This window comes from Bombina bombina, chromosome 3 (assembly GCF_027579735.1).
Source record: "Bombina bombina isolate aBomBom1 chromosome 3, aBomBom1.pri, whole genome shotgun sequence".
Classification (NCBI taxonomy): domain Eukaryota; kingdom Metazoa; phylum Chordata; class Amphibia; order Anura; family Bombinatoridae; genus Bombina; species Bombina bombina.
Genome location: NC_069501.1, coordinates 334985139 through 335006502, shown reverse-complemented (window position 1 = coordinate 335006502; position 21364 = coordinate 334985139).

Sequence of the window (21364 nt, the reverse complement as noted above, 5' to 3'; positions counted from 1 at the left end):
AGATGAGGATTATGTAAACCTACCTTTAGATAGCTTAGCATCTGTGCATATATTTTACATATATAACAGTATTAGTTGTAGCTCCAATAATTATTTAATATTTTTGTATTAAGCATAATAATATGAGGATATACAGGGAGTGCAGAATTATTAGGCAAGTTGTATTTTTGAGGATTAATTTTATTATTGAACAACAACCATGTTCTCAATGAACCCAAAAAACTCATTAATATCAAAGCTGAATAGTTTTCGAAGTAGTTTTTAGTTTGTTTTTAGTTATAGCTATTTTAGGGGGATATCTGTGTGTGCAGGTGACTATTACTGTGCATAATTATTAGGCAACTTAACAGAAAACAAATATATACCCATTTCAATTATTTATTTTTACCAGTGAAACCAATATAACATCTCAACATTCACAAATATACATTTCTGACATTTAAAACAAAACAAAAACAAATCAGTGACCAATATAGCCACCTTTCTTTGCAAGGACACTCAAAAGCCTGCCATCCATGGATTCTGTCAGTGTTTTGATCTGTTCACCATCAACATTGCGTGCAGCAGCAACCACAGCCTCCCAGACACTGTTCAGAGAGGTTTACTGTTTTCCCTCCTTGTAAATCTCACATTTGATGATGGACCACAGGTTCTCAATGGGGTTCAGATCAGGTGAACAAGGAGGCCATGTCATTAGATTTTCTTCTTTTATACCCTTTCTTGCCAGCCACGCTGTGGAGTACTTGGACGCGTGTGATGGAGCATTGTCCTGCATGAAAATCATGTTTTTCTTGAAGGATGCAGACTTCTTCCTGTACCACTGCTTGAAGAAGGTGTCTTCCAGAAACTGGCAGTAGGACTGGGAGTTGAGCTTGACTCCATCCTCAACCCGAAAAGGCCCCACAAGCTCATCTTTGATGATACCAGCCCAAACCAGTACTCCACCTCCACCTTGCTGGCGTCTGAGTCGAACTGGAGCTCACTGCCCTTTACCAATCCAGCCACGGGCCCATCCATCTGGCCCATCAAGACTCACTCTCATTTCATCAGTCCATAAAACCTTAGAAAAATTAGTCTTGAGATATTTCTTAGCCCAGTCTTGACGTTTCAGCTTGTGTGTCTTGTTCAGTGGTGGTCGTCTTTCAGCCTTTCTTACCTTGGCCATGTCTCTGAGTATTGCACACCTTGTGCTTTTTGGCACTCCAGTGATGTTGCAGCTCTGAAATATGGCCAAACTGGTGGCAAGTGGCATCTTGGCAGCTGCACGCTTGACTTTTCTCAGTTCATGGGCAGTTATTTTGCGCCTTGGTTTTTCCACACGCTTCTTGCGACCCTGTTGACTATTTTGAATGAAACGCTTGATTGTTTGATGATCAAGCTTCAGAAGCTTTGCAATTTTAAGAGTGCTGCATCCCTCTGCAAGATATCTCACTATTTTTTACTTTTCTGAGGAGCCTGTCAAGTCCTTCTTTTGACCCATTTTGCCAAAGGAAAGGAAGTTGCCTAATAATTATGCACACCTGATATAGGGTGTTGATGTCATTAGACCACACCCCTTCTCATTACAGAGATGCACATCACCTAATATGCTTAATTGGTAGTAGGCTTTCGAGCCTATACAGCTTGGAGTAAGACAACATGCATAAAGAGGATGATGTGGTCAAAATACTCACTTGCCTAATAATTCTGCACTCCCTGTAAAAGCATATTGTAGGGGCTGGTCAAGATAGGCACAGCTTGGTTATACACATATATACAGGTATACGTTATAGTAGGTAAATGGCGAAATTGATCTGTCAAAGAAAGAGCTTAGAAATCCATTTCAGATATTACCCCAATAACTGTTTGGATGTGTTAAGCGTCTTTTTTTTTATTTTTTATTTTTTTTTAAAGGCAACAAAAAACCTATTTCAACATTAAACAGGTACAGTCACGGCTTAGTTCTGCAAATATGTATTAGTAGATGGTAGAGTGAAGAAAGGGTAAAGTTAAGCCATATAAATGGTTATAAGGTTATAAGGTTAGCTCCCAATGAATGTCTATCAAACATCAGTCCTGTTTGAAGAAAACCCATACCTCACATCAAGTTCAAACGATCCCTAATCTGATGCTTTTTGATGAGGTGCCCATCTTAAATATCAGTGTTTTAACTCCAGAGTTACTGTTCTGCAAGGCATAGCTCTTAACACAGGAAACCCCAGGAACATGAAGGACCCTGGATCCAAGTGTGTGGGGAGGCCTCCCGATCTGCTACAGTACCAAGTAATAGCTCCAGGTACATATCTCTCTGATCTGTGGGAGCAATCCATATGCAGATAGCATTGAGGTACTTGGAGTTACTTGGTGTTACCTTGTTTCTGTATATCAGAGCTCAGGTTCTCTTGAGCGCTAGTCAGGCCCTCTGTCTTTCTCTTACGATAGTTGGATCCTGTCAAAGGGCACTGTGTCGCAGTTAAACTTTGGACCTAAGATTGTCGGGTGGCGCTAGGTTTCAGCTCCTTCTGCAGCTCCGAGCCATAGCAATCAGCGTTTAATGGAAGCTGCTCTGTGTTCCCCGTAGGAGAGGAGGTAGTTTAAAGATCTGTAGCTGTAAGAAGTAAAGATCTAAGATTCCTTTCAATCTGTCGGTAGAACTGCATGATCGCATCTTGCATTGCCACTCCCATGCTGACACAGCCTCCAAAGCCTCCATTTTGTGTTATGTTAGTCTCCCGTTCGCCGGATAATATTGCAGTAGTTTTGTATGTCACCCAATCGAAAAACAAACTTAGAGCAATGTAGACCTGCTACCCTCGGATCACCGAGGGGGTGGGGGGGTGTTGTTGATTTTTCTGCTTAGGCCGCTGCTTAAGATCCGCCAGCTGATCCAGATTGCAAAGTTTCTGGCAAGATAAAGTATAGTTTTCAGGTATCATCTGATTCAGTAGGCATTCCCCATTTGGCATAGTTTATTCGTTTGAGAAGATGATAAGTGTGAAACAAGATATCCAGCGGATATAGAGCCTCTTATTTTGTGGCTTATCGTGGCCGCTGCTTGGACACGCCCCTCCTTATTCCTTTTTAGTAGGCAACTATGTACATAATATTTTGCAGAATTATTAATTTTACCTTGAAATAATGTAGCAAACAGCAAATATAAAAGCCTATCTTTCCATGCCGTCCTTAGCTACAAACGGCAGCTGCTTGTGTGCATACTAGTGTATGTCACAGTGTAAGGGGTAGCCAGCAACTACAACATTTCAGTTCCTCCTCTAGAAATTTCCTCTGAGGTAACTTTATTTCTTGCTGACTTATTTGCCTGCCTATTTGCAGTAGCATTTGTCTATTATTAGACATGTTGTGAGGCAAAACATACATGTGGGCTTCATTAAAGGGACAGCATACACATTTTCATTAAATTTCATGTAATAGACTCTACTATAAAGAAGAATATGCACAAATATTGATTAAAAAAAACTATTATAAAACCTTTTAAAAATGTACTTAGAAGCTACCAATTTGGCACTGTTTAACAAGTTAGGCTGGGACACCCATTGAAATGGACTGAGAAATCAGGAAGAGCAGACACTCCCTGCCCTCCCCTGCACATGAGTCCCTTTATACAAACTGGAGAAAACTGGAGTCTGTGTAGACATCAGTATACATCTAAAACTTTGGGGCTTCATTAGGAGTCTGAAAATTAGCACAATTTTATATAAAAATAATTAAAACTATACACTGTAACTGTGCAGGGAGGTTTTACATGACGACTGCTCCATAATCATACGGCTAGGAAAACTGTGTAGACTAACCCTGCCTGTTAATAATGATTCATAATCTGAGTAACGCCTACATATACATTCTTCTTAATGTTATGACAAATCTCTTATGTGTTAGATATTCACTACAAGTGCTAACTTCAGTTTTGGGATATATAATATATGCTTTTTACTTAAAGATATATGCAGTTATAAGTTCTTTTTTTTTTTTTATCATGAGTTCTGGTTATTCATTTTAATTCCTGTCTGTGTGTTTGTTAAACACTTTCAGGCTCCCATATATTTACTCAGTTAGGCCTAGATTTAGAGTTTGGCGGTAGCCGTGAAAACCAGCGTTAGAGGCTCCTAACGCTGGTTTTAGGCTACCTCCGGTATTTGGAGTCACTCAAAAAAGGGTCTAACACTCACTTTTCAGCCACGACTTTTCCATACCGCAGATCCCCTTACGTCAATTGCGTATCCTATCTTTTCAATGGGATTTTTCTAACTCCGGTATTTAGAGTCGTGTCTGAAGTGAGCGTTAGAATTCTAACGACAAAACTCCAGCCGCAGAAAAAAGTCAGTAGTTAAGAGCTTTCTGGGCTAACGCCGGTTCATAAAGCTCTTAACTACTGTACTCTAAAGTACACTAACACCCATAAACTACGTATTGTAAGATAAACTGTATCTTTTAGAATTGTAGTGTGTTGCTAGTTGCAAACGCCAAGAGATACAAATTATAACCTGGCAATATGCTTCAAGCGTTTTGCTATGAGTGAACTCACAGGAAATGCTGCTAGACAAATATGATTCTATTCAGACAAACATGTGTGCAAGTCTGATAAATTCACAGAGGCAAATATGGATAGCTAGATCAAAATTAGAGTTCTTTAGCATAAGATTAATTGTTAATATAAAGACTGAGTAAGTACAGTTGATAATATGAACTAGAAACAACTTGAGAGAATCTGATTAGCAGAGTTATACTTGCGGTAGCCTGTGCTTGGCTTTCCCTTGCAGCATGGAACGCTGTAATGGCGGAGTGAGACTGGAGTTCTTCCTGAGAGCTGAGTGGCTAGTTGCAGTACTGGTCAGGCTGAGAGATTGTTCTGTAGCTTCCGGAAGGAAGGTGAGTTGAAGTCCTAGCGAAGCAGGTGAATGAATCCGCTGCAGCTGGAAATGTGAGAAAATCCTCTGTAATACTGTGGTGGAGCTGCACTTTAGGAGAGAGACTGAAAGGCAATCCATGAAATGGATTCAGATGGCTGTGCAGATTAAGTGTCTTTAGTAGAAAGCAGCAATTAGTTAGAAAGTTCCTTTTTGAGGGTTAAATTCAAATAAGCAAAAGTTCAATATCACTCAGTTTGAGATGATAGCAGGAGTGACTTGATTTCTGTGAAGTATTCCAATCAGAACAAACAAAATAATCAAGCAAAGTAGATCTCAGGAAGTGAGGTTTTATAGGCAGGTGAAAAGGTGGAAGTGGAATGTCTTAAAGGGACATTACAGATCCCCCCCCTCAAAGCATCCGCTCCGAGGATGCAGGCTTAGCAGGATAACGCCTATGGAAAGCATCCAAGAGACAGGTAGCATGAACATGAGGTACTCCAAATGACCACGGTACATACGGGAGTCGAGTATAGAATCCAACTCAAATTCGTCATGGTCATCCAAGCGAATGGGCAGAGGTGGTTCTTTCGGCCTGCCCCTAAAGGTGCTGGATGTATATGGTTTCAGCCAAGACACATGAAACGTGGGATGCACCTTGTATCTAGGTGGCAGTTGTAGGGTCACAGAGGTTGGATTGAGTATCTTCTTTATAGGAAAGGGGCCAATGTATTGGTTAGCCAACTTCCTTGAAGGAACAGATAATTTCAGATATTTCTTGGATAGCCATACCAAATCACCTAATTTGTAATTCGGACTATCTCTGTGTCTTAAATCGTAGTAATGTTTCTGCGAGGCTTTGGCAACCTGTAGATGTTCCTTTAGTAAGATAAGAGAGTCCTGGAGATTGATGAGATATGAAGTGGCTGCTGGTGAAGTAGAACCTATACGCGATAGTGGAATGCTTTGTGGGTGGTAACCATAGGTAGCATAGAATGGACTGACTTTAGTCGAGGCTGATATTGAGTTGTTGTATGAATATTCAGCTAGAGGGAGAAGAGAGTACCAATTGTCTTGCAAATGTGTTATATAGCAACGAAGATACTGTTCTAAAATCCCGTTAATTCGTTCGGTTAAACCATTAGCCTGAGGATGGTAAGAAGTTGTTAATCTAGGTCGTATACGTAGAACTGAACATAAAGCTTTCCAAAAATGTGAAGTGAACTGAGTCCCTCGGTCTGTTATGATGGATTGAGGGATTCCATGGAGATGTACTATATGTTTTATGAATGCGTCTGCGGTGTTAGTTGCAGATGGCAAAGACGGTAGGGGAACAAAATGTGCTAATTTCGTGAGACGGTCGACCACCACCATAATGGTGTTATGGTTTTGAGATACTGGCAATTCCACTATAAAATCCATTGAAATTATTGTCCAAGGAATATCCGGAATTGATAAAGGTGTGAGTAGTCCAATGGGCTTTAGTTTCTGAGTTTTATTTCTAGCACAGACTGTACATGATACTATGTACTGTTGAATGGCATCTGCCATCTTAGGCCACCAAAAATATCTCTGAATTGCTTCCTTAGTCTTAAATATACCTTGGTGTCCAGAAAGGGGGTTATCATGGAATTGTTGCAAGATATAAGTCCTAAGTAGTGTAGGTATATAGATCTTGTCATGGTAAGTATAAAGTCCTGTTTTGTCTTTTTGTAGTTGTGGGATGTCTGGTATGTCATCAGTTTGAAGAGCTTTGAGGATATCGTTTTCAAATGGTGTGAGGTTACCTATAATTTTGTCTGGAGGTATGAGACACATGTTATGTTCTGTCTTTTGATTTTGTTCATATACACGTGAAAGAGCATCAGCTCTAGAATTTAAAGGTCCTGGTCTGTATGTTATTACAAAGTTAAACCTGTCAAGGAATAATGCCCAACGGACCTGTCATGACGAGAGGGTTCTACTCTGACGTAAATATTGAAGATTTTTATGATCAGTGTATATTGTGAATGGTCTGTTAGTACCTTCTAAGATATGTCTCCAGACTTCTAAAGCAGTCTTAATGGCCAACAGTTCCTTGTCGCCAATCGTATAATTTAGTTCTGCAGGTTGCAAAACTCTTGAATAGTAGGCAACTGGATGAAGCGTAGTATCTGTACTAGTTCTTTGGGAAAGGATTGCTCCTATGCCAATGTCTGATGCATCTGTTTCTACTATAAATTCACAAGTATGATCAGGGATTGACAAGATGGGTGCTGATGAAAATTTCTCTTTCAAGAGCTTAAAAGATGCATCGGCTTCTGTTGACCAAAAGAACTTTGTATTAGTTTTTGTTAGATTGGTCAGAGGTTTCACAATAGCTGAGAAGTTGAATATAAATTTGCAATAAAAGTTGGCAAACCCAAAAAGCGTTGCACAGCTCTCACTGTTTTAGGTTGTGGCCAATCTTTTATTGCAGATAATTTTTCTGGATCCATTTGAATCCTATCTGGTGTGATGATATACCCAAGAAACTTTATCTCATGCACGTGGAATAAACACTTCTCTAATTTAGCGAACAATCTATGTTCGCGTAAACGTGTCAACACCCACCTAACATGTTTTATGTGTTCAGATGTTGTTCTGGAGTAAATCAGTATATCGTCTAAGTATATTATTACGCAGATATCAATGAGATCTTTAAATATTTCATTTATGAAATATTGGAAAGTACCTGGGGCATTGCACAGGCCAAAGGGCATGACTCTGTATTCAAATAGCCCGTAGCGGGTTCTGAACGCAGTCTTCCACTCATCCCCATCTTTAATTCTGATCAAATTATACGCCCCCTTGAGGTCTAATTTAGTAAATATAGACGCACCGTTAAGGCGCTCAAGGAGTTCAGGGATGAGTGGAAGTGGATACCGGTTTTTAATGGTTACTGCATTCAGAGCTCTATAATCTATAATTGGCCTTAATGTTTGATCTTTGTTCTTTACAAAAAATATACCCGCTGCTGCGGGAGATACAGAAGGTACTATAAAGCCTTTTCTAATGTTTTCATCTAGGTAGTCTCTGAGATATTGTAGCTCTTGTTGTGATAGTGGGTATATTTCACCAAAGGGGGCAGCTGAACCTGGAACTAAATCAATCGGACAGTCGAAAGTCCTATGGGGTGGTAAGGTCTCAGCCTCTTTGATATTGAACACATCAGATAAGTCCTGGTACTCAGGAGGTATGGTAGTCTGTAGTGTAGCTATAGTCTGTTGTGGGAAGCATGTGTTTTTACAGAACTCAGAAGTGAAATGTATGTTACATTTTTCCCAGTTGATACTAGGATTGTGTTTTACCAACCAGGGTAAACCTAAGATGACTGTGTGAATGGCTGTGGGTATGATGTCAAAGCTTTGAAATTCAACATGACCCTCTTCTGTCTGTAACAATAGTGGGATGGTGTGGTGTGTTACCGGTCCTTTCTGGATTAAAGATCCATCTATTACCTTAATAAAAAGAGGGTTTTGCTTTGAAATTATAGGTATTTTATTTTTTCTGACAAAGGAAGCATCCATAAAACAACCATATGCGCCAGAGTCAATAACAGCTTCAGTCTTGAACTGATGTTGATCCCACTGCAAAGATAGAAAAACGGTAAGTACATGAGTCTGTTTCTGCAGGGATACAGTATAGATATGGGATGGCTTACCCTTCTTAGTACGTTGTAGAATGGGACAAGTACCCACTGTATGATCTTTACTAGCGCAATAAAGACATAGGTTAGAGGTGCGTCTCCTTGCTTTTTCCTCTGGTGTGAGGGGAGCCTTGATAATGCCAATCTCCATGGGGACACTTACTGGTGTGTTTCTGTCGATATAGGTAGCAGTTGGTCTTTTAAATGAGGAGTCAGAAGTCAGTCTCTCAGTGCGGCGTTCCCTTAACCTGCGGTCTAAGGTGATTGCCAGCTTAATAAGTCCTGTTAGGGTCTCAGGCATCTCTACTCTGGAGATTTCATCTTTTAAGATGTCATTAAGCCCAAGCCTGAATTGATTTCTTAATGTGATGTCGTTCCACAATGTATCTGTGGCCCACATCTGGTATTCTGTGACATAATCCTCAACAGGACGTTTTCCCTGTCTGAGAGATCTAAGGCCTAGATTTAGAGTTCGGCGTTATCCGTAAAAACCAGCGTTAGAGGCTCCTAACGCGGGTTTCTTACGCACTCCGGTATTTAGAGTTTATTTACCGCCACTCAAAATACACCTAACGCTCACCTTTCTACCGCCACCTCAGACCCAGTAGTAAACATATACCGCAAAAAAAAAAAATCCACGAATCACAAAACAAATATTACACAAAGTACACTTACACTCATACAAACACAACACTATCTTTATTTTTCTTATTTTTTTTTTTTTCATTAAAATACAAAGGATTAAAGTTGCGAGATCTCGGGTGTTTGAAAAAAATCCACACAAATCCATTTTCCCATTGACTTACATAGACACACGGGAAAAGACCCTCATATACCTACATCTAACTAATAACATTATCACAAACATACACTCATCGATGCATACAAACAATATACACCACATGACATACACAAAATTTTTATTTATTACAAAAAGAACACGATTTAGCGACTTTTTCACACAAGATCATGACGTCACTCACTTTACGAGGAAAACCAGTCTTAGAAAAAAAAAAGAGAAATATTTGGAGCCTCCATTGACTTCTATTGGGAAGACGTGCTCGTGCACGCGAAACCCTCATTTCCCTAACGCACGCAAATAGCGTAGACCTGAAAAACTCCAAATACCAGCGCTAGAGAAAAATACATGATTTCATGCGTTAGACCTAGCGATGATAAATAGATCAAGAAATGACTATTTCCCTATGGTGGACATATGGTTTTTAATATTAAATATTCACCACACCATAAATATTTTTAACACTTTTAGATTACATCAACTAAAAATCCCCATCACTAGTAACACATTATTATTTCAATAAAATTACATTTACAATTAAAATAAAATTCAATACACATTTCTGCATTCACAAACACTACACAATGGGAAACATCTCTCATTTACCTTTATTATTGCATTTCAGTTATTCAACTCATATGCTTGCAGCAACTGCATATCTACATAGGCTTAACACATAATCACTCATGGATGCACATACATTACGTTTAACATTCACTCATACATGTGCATTCAAATGATGGGGGACAAACACATTACATTCTCTACAGGAATCACAAAACACAACATATGGATTTGACTGTACTTGTAACATCATGATTCCATCACCAGAAACCATTAGGAATTACGTACAAGAAGAACATCATTACACCAGATTACAGATGTCACTTTATGGGAAGGAACAACAATGCCAGACCGCTATATACAAGTCAGCATATGTGGGACACAATCACAATATATACGTACATGTACATAACACGCATCACCCATCACGCAACCACAAAGCACACATTTAGATGTTATTCAGCACACAATAACAATGTAGCACAATACAACAACACAATGAGGATTTCACAACTACATAGGCAGGGTAATAATATCATGACGTCATTACAAGATTCAACCATACACATCACAGATTCACCACTGTACCGCCCCTTTAGGAACTTTAACACTCAATACTACAATACAACATATACGTAAACCACACTTTTGAACAGCATTATTATGGAGATTTCAATGGGACAATTAAGAAATATTGTCAGATCGCAAATCACTTATATATACAATACTACAGATGACAGCCGGAAGTTATTCAGTATTAGTGCCATTTGAATGGGACGCATACAATATTGACAGCTCGGCAATCACTTATATATACAATACTACAGATGGCAGACGGGAAGTTCGGAATTATTATTGCGATTTGAAAGGGACGCATACAATATTGACAGCTCGGCAATCACTTATATATACAATACTACAGATGGCAGACGGGAAGTTCGGAATTATTATTGCGATTTAAAAGGGACGCATACAATATTGACAGCTCGGCAATCACTTATATATACAATACTACAGATGGCAGACGGGAAGTTCGGAATTATTATTGCGATTTAAAAGGGACGCATACAATATTGACATCTCGGCAATCACTTATATATACAATACTACAGATGGCAGACGGGAAGTTCGGAATTATTATTGCGATTTGAATGGGACGCATACAATATTGACAGCTCGGCAATCACTTATATATACAATACTACAGATGACAGCCGGAAGTTATTCAGTATTAGTGCGATTTGAATGGGACGCATACAATATTGACATCTCGGCAATCACTTATATATACAATACTACAGATGACAGCCAGAAGTTATTCAGTATTATTGCGATTTGAATGGGACGCATACAATATTGACAGCTCGGCAATCACTTATATATATAATACTACAGATGACAGCCGGAAGTTATTCAGTATTAGTGCGATTTGAATGGGACGCATACAATATTGACATCTCAGCAATCACTTATATATACAATACTACAGATGACAGCCGGAAGTGCTTCAGTATTAGTGCGATTTGAAAGGGACGCATACAATATTGACAGCTCGGCAATCACTTATATATACAATACTACAGATGGCAGACGGGAAGTTCGGAATTATTATTGCGATTTAAAAGGGACGCATACAATATTGACAGCTCGGAAATCACTTATATATACAATACTACAGATGGCAGCCGGAAGTTATTCAGCATTAGTGCAATTTTAAAGGGACGCATACAATATTGACAGATCGACAATCACTTATATATACAATACTACAGATGGCAGCTGTTACTTTATCGTTTACAAACAATATTGCATCAACATTGATCGATCACATTCTATGCACATTATACACAACTATGCACTTTCATTCATGTTAGCCTGGACGTGTGCTTGTTACTATAAGATCGCGTTTAAGAAATATTGATTACGCATATGATCAAACATTACAAACATGCACTGTATGTGTGATATTTGACACTTTCACATTGAGAATCATTGTTTGAAACTAACATTTCAGCAAACAACAAATAAACGCCCACTGTGAAAGCATTCGCGCCGCTCACATACAAACAGGTGAATACAATCAGCAAACATTACAAACTCACTACCATTGGACTAATCGTACTATAAATCCCCCAAGCAACATGGCCAATGCATCACTTGTGATCCACATCAGATCAAGTGCTTACCTTGTTACGCTGTTTTGAAAGATGGATGACGATGACATGGTAGACGCTGCTGGTGGTGCTATTGGCGAACTAGCTGTTGGTCGAATCAGGCAGCCTCGGCGGCTCAGACCGAGACGAAGGGGTCGTCTGGTTCGAGGTCCTCGTGTCTACAGGGTGAGACCCACCTTGGAAAACATGAGTGACTTTGAGGTTTTTGATAAGTATCGGCTCGATCGCGAACAGCTCATTGGCCTTTACGAGCTTCTTAAACCTCATTTGGAGCCACGTATACAAATAAGGACTGCTGTTCCCCCCATGAGTAAGATGCTAAGCTGTCTATACGTCCTGGCCTCAGGGAGTTTTCAATCCGGAGAACTGTACATGCATGGCCTGGCTCAAGGTACATTCTCTGGGGTGTTTAATAACTTTCTGGACGCCATGGTACGTATCAGTAAGCAATACATAGGATTCCCACAGAATGATGGTGATTGGAGGCGCCTGAAGCGGGAATTCTTTGATATTGCTCAATTGCCCAATGTCTTGGGAGCCATTGATTGTACCCACATTGCGCTGCGTGCTCCAATTGATGACTTGCCCTTCAGAAATCGCAAACATTTTCATAGCCTCAACGTGCAGTATGTTTGTGACGCACGGATGAGGATTATGCATGTGTATGCGAATTTTGGAGGGGCTTGTCATGATGCCCGCATCCTCTCTCTGTCGTCCCTGTGGAGACAGTTTGAGGAAAGACAAATGCCCCCTGGTTATCTCGTTGGTGAGTATTTGTGCTCAACATGGTTAATTATTTTGACAATTGCCCCTGTATTTTTTAACTGTTAGCGTCATGTTCAGCTATAGGATTAAATTTAACCATTTGTTATTTACCGACGCTAATGTCTAGTTTTATTGAAAAGCAGATATGTAGCATGTCTTACCTTAAGTGTTCAGATAGAGAATGCAATGTAACCATGTAGTTAGCATTTTACACAAGGTTTGGTTTAGGAGAAATACGCATATGTAGCATGTCTTAGATGAAATGGCAAGATATTATCTCATGCAATTTAACCCTGTCATTGTCTTTTTCCGCTAATGTCTAGTTTTATTGAAATGCAGATATGTAGCATGTCTTACCTTAAGTGTTCAGATAGAGAATGCAATGTAACCATGTAGTTAGCATTTTACACAAGGTTTGGTTTAGGAGAAATACGCATATGTAGCATGTCTTAGATGAAATGGCAAGATATTATCTCATGCAATTTAACCCTGTCATTGTCTTTTTCCGCTAATGTCTAGTTTTATTGAAATGCAGATATGTAGCATGTCTTACCTTAAGTGTTCAGATAGAGAATGCAATGTAACCATGTAGTTAGCATTTTACACAAGGTTTGGTTTAGTCAAAATACGCATATGTAGCATGTCTTAGATGAAATGGCAAGATATTATCTCATGCAATTTAACCCTGTCATTGTCTTTTTCCGCTAATGTCTAGTTTTATTGAAATGCAGATATGTAGCATGTCTTACCTTAAGTGTTCAGATAGAGAATGCAATGTAACCATGTAGTTAGCATTTTACACAAGGTTTGGTTTAGGAGAAATACGCATATGTAGCATGTCTTAGATGAAATGGCAAGATATTATCTCATGCAATTTAACCCTGTCATTGTCTTTTTCCGCTAATGTCTAGTTTTATTGAAATGCAGATATGTAGCATGTCTTACCTTAAGTGTTCAGATAGAGAATGCAATGTAACCATGTAGTTAGCATTTTACACAAGGTTTGGTTTAGGAGAAATACGCATATGTAGCATGTCTTAGATGAAATGCCAAGATACAGATTTATATATAAATTTATTTTTTTTATTTTATCTTTCTGACAACTTTTAATATGGATTATGGTTTTTAACAAATATATTTATACAACAATATACTAGTTTAAGTATTCTGTTTGAATTATGTTCTGTTCTAAATTTATAGGTGATTCTGGGTACATGAGCCGGCCTTGGCTCAATTACCCCCTTGCGTAGCCCAACTGATGTGTCTGAGGAGCGCTACAATAGGGCTCATAAGAGAACCAGGGCGGTGGTTGAAAGGATGTTCGGGCTCCTGAAGATGAGATTCAGGTGCCTGGACCGTTCTGGAGGAGCACTCCAGTACAACCCAAAGAAGGTGGCTAAGATCGTTGTAGCCTGTAGCGTCCTGCATAATATTGCACAGCGGGCTGGGATGCTGCAGGCCGTCCCGGTGGACAGAGACCTCCTCAGAGATGAGGAGGATGATCCTGTTCTAGAGGGGGAATTCCAGGACGAGGGACTTGATGTCAGAGCAGACATCATCAACCGCCACTTTAGACGGTAAATAATAGAAGTTACACTGGAGTATTTTCAATAGATGTGAACTCTAGGGAAATGACAAGTAGAGAATTGTGCAAACATGTTAGTATTGATCAAATGTTAGAATAATCTTTATTTCTCATAATATAGGTGATGCTCTGGGCATTGGGTCCTATAGCGAGTCTTTGCCACCTGGTTTTTAAAGAGGACATCAGATGGTAAGTAGAAATGTATGGACTGTTGCTGGCATGATTTGTACACAAATACATCATATGGCATACATTTTAAAAAATATAACTTTGTTTACACATTACTTAAAATGTACATAATCAGAAAGGGATACTCTAGAATGACTATGGTTCAATGTCACACAGAGGTTTGTTCTGCTCAATATGACTCATCTTCACACTTGATAGAAAATAACACAGGTTCATACACAGGCTTAGTAAGCTAGTGATAGATATTTATTATGAAATGGGGGGTGGGAGAGGGGTACAGAACTTATTCACACACTTGTATGAAATCTTTATATATAATTTCTTACATTAGGGAGATGACTTAATCTAAAGACTGAAAGGGAACAATTTGAAGCCTGACAGTGAAGATTTCCAAGACTGACAGTGGGGAAAAAGCCAAGATTGAAATTGAAGTATACCAATGGGATCATGTCTGGCATTATATTTCAATTCTGCTGACCTTGAAAACCATACAAATACATGTTCACATGGTAAGTGCAAACTATTTGATAGAATAAGGCTGTGGAGACATCCTATTGGAGACACTTAGATGATTTTCTATTTTGTAGATGGTATTTCCCAGTCCTCTATTTAATGAACTGATGAATAATACACCTATTGAAGATCAACTGTTTACCCCTGAATTGACTTTCAAAGACCATGCATTGTCCAGGTTGGTGTACCAATGCATGCTAGTGAAGACTGTAGAATATTAGTAGCTTACATACATTAGTCATATTTAGTTCTTTATTAGATATTTAGGGATCACAATCAGACACTTAGATGATTGTACTTTTTAGATGGTATTTCCCAGTCCTCTATTTAATGAACTGATGAATAAGACACCTATTGAAGATCAACTGTTTACCCCTGAATTGACTTTCAAAGACCATGCATTGTCCAGGTTGGTGTACCAATGCATGCTAGTGAAGACTGTAGAATATTAGTAGCTTACATACATTAGTCATATTTAGTTCTTAATTAGATATTTAGGGATCACAATCAGACACTTAGATGATTGTACTTTTTTTAGATGTGATTTCCCAGTCCTCTATTTAATGAACTGATGAATAAGACACCTATTGAAGATCAACTGTTTACCCCTGAATTGACTTTCAAAGACCATGCATTGTCCAGGTTGGTGTACCAATGCATGCTAGTGAAGACTGTAGACTATTAGTAGCTTACATACATTAGTCATATTTAGTTCATAATTAGATATTTAGGGATCACAATCAGAAAAAGGAATACATATTATAGTTGATATAGAGGTATTTGAATGGACATGAAATATTACATTTATGTTCAGCATACATATATTGTTTACATGTGATATACATTATTATGTATAATTTTAATTTTTGATATTTAAATATAATTTTTAATCAACAATATAATGGTGTATGTATTTCATTAATTTAAAATCAATGTAATGATTATCTTTAAAAAATGTTTATCAAAGTTAGAGCATAGACACCATATGATTTTAAATGTATTTTATGAATATTTTACAACGTGTGTATTAACTTTGTTCCATTTTTATTATTTGTCATTTCAGATTGGCATCTGATGACTTCCTGGAATATTTAATTTTTTTCAATTAAATATATGTTTATTTTTAACAGATTCTAATATATATCAATATAATCTGTAAATAAATAAAACTTGGACTCCCATGACTGGTAGTTGGCTATTTGACAAGCACATGCATAAGAGAAAATAATGCATTAATAGTAGAAAATAAAAATCTTCAGAGAATATTAAAATATATCTTTTAACATTAATTGGGGAGTCAGATTCTTCAATGCTTTTATATTAAAAAGTATATATTAAAATATTTTGGATATGTATTAATATTATGATTGTTTTAACATTTAATAAGGTGAAGTGGTTCAATTACATGAAAGTGACAGTGTTGTTGAATGTAAAAAGAATTGTATAAGATCATGTATCTTCCTTAGGTATCTCAAAACATTATTAGAAAATATTTTACAATTATTACATTTAGAAATGGTAGGTCATTTAACTTTATATTTTTACAAAATTAGTTATTGGATGCCAGGTTAATCTATGTAATTTTCTAGTGGAGTCATTTAACTATACTTAGTAATATTATGTATTTATTACAATCTTACCTCTTGGGTTAGACATCAAATATCTATATAGAATGTAATTTCCCCTTTAGTTTATTTTGTCAATCTTAAATCAAAATACAATATGTTTGTGTCCTTAAAGGGGTCATTCAAAATGTATATTTTGTATACATTGTAACAAATATCATACAAGAATTTAAACATATTTAGAATGTACTATAGAATTACATTCAGTCTTTAAATATACTTGTTAAAATACAAATAAATGCACATATCTTAGTCAATGATATAAGGCATCTATATGCAAACAACAATCAGCATCAAAATAGCCTATGTAGAGATGTATTTAATCAACGAATATATATATAATTACAATATAATGATTGAATAACAAAACATATTAAGTTGGTCAAATATAAGATTATTATACAAAATGCATACATAACATATAGCTTAATGTCCCTCTACGCTGAAGGCTAAAAAAGACATCATTTAATAAATATATTTCAGTCAGTGTGTAAAACAATCTAGAAGTTCATCTAAATTTGCTTTACTCATATGTTAGACTCATTTAGCAAAATGAAGGTGCCTAGGTTTATGATATATTAAGCATTATTGTTAAATGTTTATTTAAAGGGACATGAAATCAAAATATACTTAAAGGTAGCCATTTAAAAAAACAATGATTTATACATTCTGAATGAGTATTCTATTTTAATCAACTTTAAATCTTGTCTCATATTATGAATGCTCATTGTGATGTTGCTATCATTACTTTAGAAATAAGGCAGTAAATATCTAATTTATTTGCTTCAGTACTCTGGACAGAACTTGATTGTTTGGAATAATTGATGCAACAATCGTCAAGGACAACCCAGGTTTTTATTAAACAATTGTCCGTAATATAAAATATCATTATTGATTTGCAAAGAAACATAACAAGATAACTTAACATTTGATAATCGTATTAAATAATAAAGTTGATTAACATTTCATGCTCAATCACCAATGGTAAATTTGTTTGGACAGTGTCCCTTTAAGAGATTTAAAGAGTGTATTTACTTCTCTTCCTATCTTGACATACTTTGCTTGAAAAGCATATCGAGATAGGCTCAGTAGATGAAGATTGGTGGATGCACAGAGATGCCTTATGTGATTGTCTCAACCATGTGCATTTAAATTTCTTCTGTTGAGGATATATGAATACTAAGAGAAAATGATTTACAGTTTAAAGTCTAAACAATCTTCTATCTCTACAGATCATTTGATACAATTGTTTGTTTGTAATGTCTCTTTAAAACTAAAGACGCCATTGCACAATAACATATATGAGCACTTCAGAGAAATACAAGCTCGAGGTTTATTTGCGAATAACAAAGCTGTAGTTTAACATTTATAAACAGATTATCCAAGTTACTGACATTCTAACCGGAATTTTAACATTAATAATTATTGCGTGGGAAACGCATCTTCAAACACCAGATTAGCATATTTAAACATTAGTGTAATGTCACGCAATAGCACACAATCAATGTGCATTATAAATACATTTAATAGAGCAATGTCAATACTTCACAATCAATTTATTTAAAGAACAATAAAGACATACAATATTAAATGTGTATTTGTATTAAAGAAACAGACCGTTATTAAACCCAGAAATGTCTACAACATTAATAATGTGACAGGATTAGATTTTAAACAGTATTTAATCATTAATATTTCACGGATCCCGGATATTAAATCTGCGTCACACATATCCGCATGACAGGCCCATGAGTTACAAATAAGTCTACATGAAAAATGAAGTTACAGCACCACCAAGCGGTATGTGTAAGGAAGTTACTAAGATATGAAAACATTAAGGAACGGCCAATCAGAGTTCATCACACAAACACAACTTGAGTCAGGATGGTCTCACAGACATTATAACAATATTTCAAACTTTTATCCAATCAGATGTACAGATAAATTGTCCCATGGTGCATCTCATGTTTACTTCACCATATAAAAGTCCATTACACGTTGCCATCTTTGTCAGTTCTCTAATGCCTGCAGGCAGTTTATATTATTATAATATATTTATTGGACAACCCAGCAGGCATGTCAGTTCCCAGGTTCACCAAGGAGGAGAGCGCTGCACTGGTCCACGCCGTCAAGGACTTTTATCCCCAGCTGTTTGGGAACAAGAGGAGCTCGACAGATGCGCCTGTTAAGAAGGCCCTCTGGGAGTCTATCACCAATGCGGTTAGATTGGTGTGTGACGTCCAGAGGACCCAGGATCAGATCATGAGGAGATTCGGAGATATGAGGTTGCGTTTATCGAAAAAAGTCAACCTCATAAGGGACTGGGTACAAGCCCGTAAAAGAGGGGGCCAAAGAAAGGCCCCGCGGAAACTGTACCTACTCCCTTATGAGGTGACTTTATGCGAGCTCCTCAATCTCCGGGTCCCCAAAAGATTTAGATCCTCGCCATCCTCGGCCTCCTCTTCTTCCCTCCCAGCTGCGGGATCTCAAAGTCCTGACGCGGGGGACAGGGCAGATGCTTCTCCGTCCGGTGGCCTGGGAGGAGCCGATAGAGAATCTGAACCAGGTAATTATCCAACTTCATATAATATTTATAATTTTATAAATCAAAAATGTGTATTTAGTCAGATACTAAACCTATACAGATCTCACAACATACACTACATATGATGTTTAGATATCTGATTTTAGATTATTGACACATGAAATAGGAATGATGTTTCTTGCGCTCTACAGAATATGCATCACAGAGCGGAAATGTAATTTCGCATCCACGTTAACATGGGTTTGCGGAAAGTGGCATTGCTTTATACATGTTGTTCAAATGACGGATGCGTAATTCCGCTTGGAATCATTGCGCAATGATCGCGAAAATGGCATTTCTCATCCACGTTAACATGGGTTTGCGGAAAGTGGCATTGCTTTATACATGTTGTTCAAATGACGGATGCGTAATTCCGCTTGGAATCATTGCGCAATGATCGCGAAAATGGCATTTCTCATCCACGTTAACATGGGTTTGCGGAAAGTGGCATTGCTTTATACATGTTGTTAAAAATTAAATGGAAATTCTTAGATTAGTGAAGAATACAGTATTCTTATTTTAAATATTATATCTAATAAAAAACGAATAATACTAATAAATTATAACATATGGCCATCAATTGATGATTATGTAATAACAAGCAGATATTCTTAAAGATACAGTAAACAACACAACTGATTGAAAATAAGAGTCCAGGATATATTTATCATTAATTTAATTGCGGGAAACTATTAACTCATGGGACTACCAAAGGATTAATATTTTTCTATTGATTTGATATTAATGTAAATATTTTAAACATGGCATGATTAGTATTAATGATATGCAATCCTCATTTAATATATTACAGATATGGATGTGGCTGCTGGATCCTCAAGCCAGGGCTTGTCACAGTATGGTATGTCTCATTTTAATTGACATTTGTCTTAGAAACATGGAATGAACATTACATACTAAATACACATTGTTCAATATTTATATGTAATGTCTATTTAATAGATGAAAATTATATAATTATTCGGATATCCTTAAATAACATATTTGATTTTAATTGCATGCTCAATACCATTCATTACATCAACATATGGAGTAGATAATTCATTAACAAACAACAACATTGTGGAATCTATTTAATTTTAGATTAAAGGGATACTGAGCTACAATTATTAATATTGTCTTTCACATACAGTATGCAATATTAATAAACATAAAATATAATACTATCATCATATGTGACATATTCTATTGCTAAATGTAGTTTAAAATAAAGAAAGTACGTTTATGTGCATCTAAATATTTGTTGACCAACCTGGGTTTATATTGATGATTGGTGGATACCTTCAACAAACAATATTTATTGAATCCAATATTCCTTATCTGCCTTTAAGATTAATATCGAACAACATTCTAATTATAATAGGAGTCAATGTTAAATCATTTTTTACATTTTGAACATAGAAATCAATTATTTAAATTAATCATGTCAGTGTCCCTTTAAGACAAAATAGATTCATTCATCTTTACATTATTTTTATTAAAAACTATTGATATATAAATCTAATTATCTGTTGGAGTTACTTTATAGATATCTGCATACTCTAACAGCACCATGATTACATATTTGTAATAATCAAGTTTGTTATGTATTGTGATAAATATGTGTTGTGTCCTAAACAAGATTACTGTACATTGAAAAAATGGGTCGATGTGACACATGTTTGTTTAGATTTGTCAACAGATGCTCCTCAATTTGTGGTTTGTGTGTATTCTTGTAACTTCTTAAGGACATATGACGGAATAATTCCGTCATAAAACAATTGAGCTAAGTGAAAGCTGTGTCCTTAAAGGGTTAAGAACATTGATCATTGGGTATATTTAGATATGCAATAGCAGCATCTGAGATGAATTTGATGTCTAATGTAGTCTGACATTAAACATATGTTCAATACAGATATGTTTACAGAATCCCCTTGATTCAATCAAGCATTTTCTGGTGTAATGACTGCTCTATTCTTCACAATTTAAAGTTGATTAATGTTAAAATTCTAGACAGATGTGATTTAGTGATATCCAAAATGTGTTTAATAATATATA